The sequence below is a fragment of the Leptonychotes weddellii genome, chromosome 10 (genome assembly GCF_054177405.1).
Source record: "Leptonychotes weddellii isolate Sample4059 chromosome 10, ASM5417740v2, whole genome shotgun sequence".
NCBI lineage: Eukaryota > Metazoa > Chordata > Mammalia > Carnivora > Phocidae > Leptonychotes > Leptonychotes weddellii.
Genome location: NC_138378.1, coordinates 12,529,730 through 12,536,202, shown reverse-complemented (window position 1 = coordinate 12,536,202; position 6,473 = coordinate 12,529,730).

Genomic DNA, 6,473 nt, shown 5'->3' with positions numbered 1-6,473 from the left:
AAAGCATGTGTCCACACGAAAACTTGCATAGAAATGTTGATGGCAGCATTATCTGTGATAGTCTAAAAGTGGAACCACCCCCTCACTCCGTGTCCATCAACTGGTGAATGGATACGCACAATGTGATATATCCATACAGTAGAATACTACTCAGCTATAAAAACGAACTTGTGTTTCATGCAATAACATGGATGAATCTAAAAAACGTGCTGAACCAGAGAAGCCAAATACAAAAGAGTAGATATTGCAAGCTTCCATGCATCTGAAATTCTAGAAAAGACAAATCTACTCTGTAGTGACAGAAAGCAGACCATGGTTTCCCGGGGTCAGGAAAGGCCAGGGACACAAGGGACTTTTGGGGGGTTATGCAAATGCTTTATTTCTTGCTTGTGGCGGTAGTTACACAGATATAGGCATTTGTCAAAACTCATCAAGTTATACCTTAAAATGTGCACATTATACCCTATTAAAGTTGATTTAAAAAAAAAAAACCTGCCTCGACAAGCTCTCAGTCTGATTAGACTCTTATCTGAGCATCATTCAATGACACAGTAAGTTCTGAGTATTTTTAAAGGTAAAAAGTTTTTTTTAACTTCAAGATTACCTTTTTAACTCTAAAGGTATCCAATAAAATAAAATAATTTAACAATATCAAGTCTTCGAAGTGAGTGGAGCAATAAGAGTTGTCATAAGCTGCTGGTGAGCAACCAATCATTCTCTGGTGCGCACAGTCCCGCCCATCCCTGGCTGCGTGTGCGATGTGCACCCCAGGACACATGCGTGAGGATGTTCACTGCAGCGTTGTTCATAATGGTGAAGGGGAGGACTCAGAATGTCCAACAGAACGGACACGATATATTGCTATCTGCAAGTGAACATGACATGGCAGAGAAGAAGGGCCATGTATCAAAATAGAGACATCTCAAAATCATTGCGGTAAGTATAAAAAGCAATTTTCAGGAAGGTCCCTATTGAACTAATGCCATTTATAAAGGGTTTTTTTTTTTAAGATTTTATTTATTTATTTGAGAGAGAGACTGAGATAGAGAGAGCATGAGAGGGGGGAGGGTCAGAGGGAGAAGCAGACCCCCCGCTGAGCAGGGAGCCCGATGCGGGACTCGATCCCGGGACTCCAGGATCATGACCTGAGCCGAAGGCAGTTGCTTAACCAACTGAGCCACCCAGGCGCCCTATAAAGGGTTTTTTTATTTTTACTTTTAAAATTATTTATTTACTTATTTATTTGAGAGAGAGTGAGAGAGGTCACAGAGGGAAAGGGAGAAGCAGACTTGCTGCTGAGCAGGGAGCCCGACGTGGGGCTCGATCCCAGGACCCTGAGATCATGACCCGAGCGGACGGCAGATGCTCAACCAACTGAACCACCCAGGTGCCCCTATAAAGGTTTTTAAAACATGCAATATAATGCTATACTTTCTGCATAGATGCACATGTAAGTGGTAAAATTACGAAAACAGGAATACTCATAAGTAAATATTACTCATAAGTCCTCAGAAATAATACTCATAAGTAAATATTTATGAATACTCATAAGTAAAATATAAGTATTATAGTATATAATAAGTATATTATAAGTAAAATTATAAGTAAAATACTCATTAGTAAAAATTACATTATGGGATGGTGTTGTGGTTAGGAGCATGGGCTCTGGAAGTAGACAGTTGAGCTCCTTCCTACTGTATGATACTCATCATTTTTTTATTTTTATTTTTTTTTAAGATTTAATTTATTTATTTGACAGAGAGAGACACAGCGAGAGAGGGAACACAAGCAGGGGGAGTGGGAGAGGGAGAAGCAGGCTTCCCGCCGAGCAGGGAGCCCGATGTGGGGCTCGATCCCAGGACCCCAGGATCATGACCCGAGCCGAAGGCAGACGCTTAACGACTGAGCCACCCAGGCCCTCCCCAGCCTAAACTCTTGATAGTGGCAAGGTTCAGAAGCTCCGAGCTAGCCAGAAGGTTCTCTCTGTACACAGTGACAGGCACAAATGTAATTAGAGAGGTCTTTGGGACTCAGTCAGATCTGTTTTTCACAGATCCCCAGATGAACAGAAGGAAGAAAATCAGTATTTAAAAGAAGTAGGGCAGGGGCGCCTGGGTGGCTCAGTCATTAAGCATCTGCCTTCGGCTCAGATCATGATCCCAGGGTCCTGGCATCGAGCCCCGAATCGGGGTCCCTGCTCAGCGGGAAGCCTGCTTCTCCCTCTCCCATTCCACCCAGGCGCCCCCTTATCATTTTTTTAAAGTTGTGTTTTTCAAGTAATTTTCTCAAGTAATGTATTTCAAGCAGTTTTTACCTCTTCCATTACTGATACTGAAAGTTGGTCTTTTATCCTTTCTTTCTTTCATCATTTGAAAGATGCTGTTCTACTCCCTTCTGTGCGCTGTAGTTTCTCATGGGGTGTTGAACAGTGATCGAGTCATTGCCCCCGTATGTCATATGCTGTTTTCCTATTGCTGCTTTCAGGATTTGCTCTTCAGCCTGACTCCAGTATGGCCTTTGTCATCCTTATTCTTCTTGGTGTTCCTTGAACACCCTGAATCTGTGAGTTTGTGTCCTTCATCAAATTGGAGACACGGTCGGCCAATTTCTTCAATTTTTTTTTCCCCTGTCTCATCCTGGCTCTCCTTTCCTTTGCCCTATGTCTCCACGAGATCAATTTCAAAGTGTGGTTTGAATCACCTGCAGGGTGAGGAGGCATAGGGAGGGCTTGTCAAAAATGCAGATTCTTAGGTCCTGCTCCAGACCTTAAATTAATCTCTGGGACGGAGACCCAGAGAACGGGGGATGAGCCCCCTCGTGTGATTTTTATGCACCACAGAGTTAGAATGACCACACAGCATTTACAGTCTTCTAGGGCAGGACCATGTCTTACTCATCGTTCAGATGCTCCTGACTTGTTCTAGTGTGCCTCACCCCACACCTTATACATGGATGGCATTCAATATACGTGTTCACTTGCATGTAATATTCATGCTAATAAACGGGATGTATCTTTCATAATTCAGAAGGCATTTCTTATGCCAGTCTTTACCTCATCAACAGGTCTTAAAGTTGAAGTGTTTGTAGTTCATACCAAGTTAATTAGGGCTCAATTAGGCTTCTGGTTATAGAAACACAACCCTAACTGGCTTAGCCAGAACAAAGGAAATTTGTTAGGCCATGCAACTCAAAAGTCCAGTGTTTGTGTCAGCTTTAGTCACGGCCAAATCCAGGGCACTAAAAACACATCACTAGCACCTTTTCTCTCTGGCTCTCACCTCTTCTTTCCTTTAGGTTGGTTTTTTTTACATGCAGATCTCTTCCCACTTTGCGATAAACACTGCCGTCAACAGTTCTGGGCTCACATGATCCTCATTCTTTTGTTCCCAAATGGAGCAACACTTTCCCAAAACTCCAAACAAAGCCCCAGAAAAGGCTCTTATTGGCCTGACTTGATTCATGTGCCCATTCTGGAAGCAAGGGCTACGGCCAGGGAGATGGATGACTCTGATTGGCCCTCCTGAGTCACATGGTCAGCCCAGCGGTAGAAGAGGCAGGAGCATGAAATGGGTGGCCCCTGTGTGGGGGGAAGGAATGGATGCTGAGCACACAAATTAACAGATGTCTCCTTCCACCATTTTCAACATAATGGATATGAACTCCTGTCGATGCCTTTCAACTGAGAAACTTTAGAATCACATTTATAAAATGGGCCCCCTTCTTACACCAGGGAGGTTAGAGCAAATTCCATAAACCAGTCATTCTCAATGCTGGCTATAAATCAAAATCCTCTTGGCATGCTTCCTGAAACTACAGATGCCTGGACCCCTCTCCAAACCTAAAGAAGCAGAATCCCAGTGGGTGTGACCAGAGACAGTGTACACAATTTGATGTGCAGAATGGTAATAGTTTTTCCCAGCTGGCATACATCCCTTTTCCTCTAGAAATTGCAGTTTTCCTTTTAAACCTCTTTCACCAAAATTAGTCCATGGATTGTGGGGGATGTACCCAGTACCAAGAATGAGCCCATGACACAGGCCTGGTCAAACAGAGAATTTGGTCCCTCTGTCCACAGTCATTGGTTCAAGGGTGGACGTTTGATGCAACCTGAGCCAGTGAGACTCCGTCCCAGAATTTCATTGGAAATCTTGGGAAAGAGAAGTCCATCCTCTCTTTCCATTGGAAGCACTAGCTGTGAGGATGATAGAAGCCTGCAGGGGCCAGGGGCCATGACACAGGGAAGATTCACCTGAGAGTAAAGCCTTCAGTAGGCAAAATCAAGCTGAAGAGGGAAAGGGATGATTCTAGAGATTCTTGCGGCAGCCGTCCAAGAATGAGCCAACATGCAGAAGATCCCGACAACTGAGAGGATCACAGAGAAACGAGGCCGGAGTCCTAAAGGCATCTCACTGCCTCACCTGCAGTCTAGGAGTTAGGAGGGCTTCTAATCTCCCTTTGGAGAGAATTCAGTCTGAGTTGCATTTTTCTGTTGCCTGTGAACAGAATATACCTGGGTTCTCCATTCACGTTCCGAAGCTTACTCATTCACTCAACAGCTGTTTATTGAGAGTCTACTATGTCTCAGCACTATCTTAGACACTGGGGATACAGCAGTAATCAAAGCACACAGGCTCCCGGTCCTCATGGAGATTAGAGCTGGGAGGGTTGACAGGCAATCGATAACACCTATTTGCATACATGCATACGTAATGGGGGAATAGGGTGGAGGATGTTCCAGGCTGTGGGAGCGGCCAGTGCAAAGGCTCAGACTTGGCAGCATTTTCAAGGAACACCAAGGAAGCCACTATGGCCTAAGGAAAGGGAGGGAGGGAGAGTGGGGTATAAATAAATTCAGGGCCCTCACAGGGGTCAGACGGGGGGAGGGGAGGGTCTGTGGGACTCTTGCCAGACTTTGGCTTTTCCCCTGAGTGAGATGGAGGCCGTGGCAGGATTCTGAGCAGAGGAGGGTCATGGTTTTTGTATTGTTGGGCAAGCCAGCTCCGGGAGCCTCGTTCGCCTCATGTACGAAATGAGGATGAATCCCATTAGGCAAACACCACAGTAATAACTGATGCAGGCAAGATCCACTCACGAATGCTCACATCAGTAGGCGAACGTTTGCAGAGAAACAAGATACTTGCATAGCTTCCAAGTATCACCCCCAAGCTCTTTATTAATTACAAAGGGGAAACTAGTTAACTTTACGGTGCAGAAGCCCAGCAGACACCACCTTGACCAATGATCAAGTTAACATCACAAGTAATAAGATGTATCAACATCGCAGAGTCCCTGATAAGGTGCCCTGAGTATGCAAATGACCTCTGTAGTGTTCTTGCCAAAAATTCACAACCTCAATCTAATCATGAGAAAACATCAGACTAACCCAAATGGAAAGATATAACTGACCACTATTTATCACATGTGTCGGAGCCATGAAAAACAAAAAAGATGGAGAAAGTGTCACAGATTGGAGGAGAGGAAGAGACAAAACATCTAAATGCAATGTAGCTTCCCCGGTTGCATTTGAGGACAGAAAAGGGACAAGAGTGGGCACATTGGTGAAATTTGAATAAGGTCTATAGTTTAGTTACTACCATTGCACCAATGTTAGTTTCTTGAGATTAGAGATCGATACTGTGCTATTGTAGGTAAATTGTTAACATTATAAAAAAATTGTTAAGCTTAAGGGAAGCTGGGTGAAGAGTATATGGGAACTCTCTGTACCATTTCTGCAATTTTTCCAAAAGTCCGAAATTATTTCAAAATGCAAAATTTAGTACTGGAGTGCATAATAGTTCTTACCATAGAGAAATGGTATGCAGACTGAACACATGGAGAGTTAGCAACGTGGTGCCAGATGGGTGTTCTGTAAATGAGAGTGATTATTACTCCTAGCTCCTTTACGTCTGCTGTCAAACACATAGCAACAACGTGCTCACCACTGCTTGGTGCTTTTGCTGTCTCCTGAACTCAGCAGTGACTTCTCTGTTTGGGACTGAGTAAACAGGATTCCTCACATCGGTCCTAAAAAATGAAGAGTTTAAACAAAAGCAAAATGTGCCTTCTGGCTGCCTGCATCACTCCGATTATGAAATAGAAACCAGAGGCTCCTGAGTGCTGAATGCACCAGACTAACAACCCCGCCCCTCCTCCTTCCCCAGAAGCAGATGGCATAATTTATTTGAAAAGGTCTAAGAGGAAAAAGAAGAAAGCATCCACTCTCAGACTGACCTGCCAAAGTGTCGATGACAAAGAGGCCACATTTGGTCTTGTCCTGGATCACATTCTACCCTCAATCGGTGGTCTCCCAACTTCTGATCGGGCAAAATATTTTGAAACAGCTCGCCTCTATTTATTTTTTTACTTAGACATTATATGCATATACAACTGTAATAACATATTCTGTGAGTGGTAAAGCATATAAAAAATGTAAAGAGGAAGTGATGAAAATAATTATTTTTAAGAAAAATTAT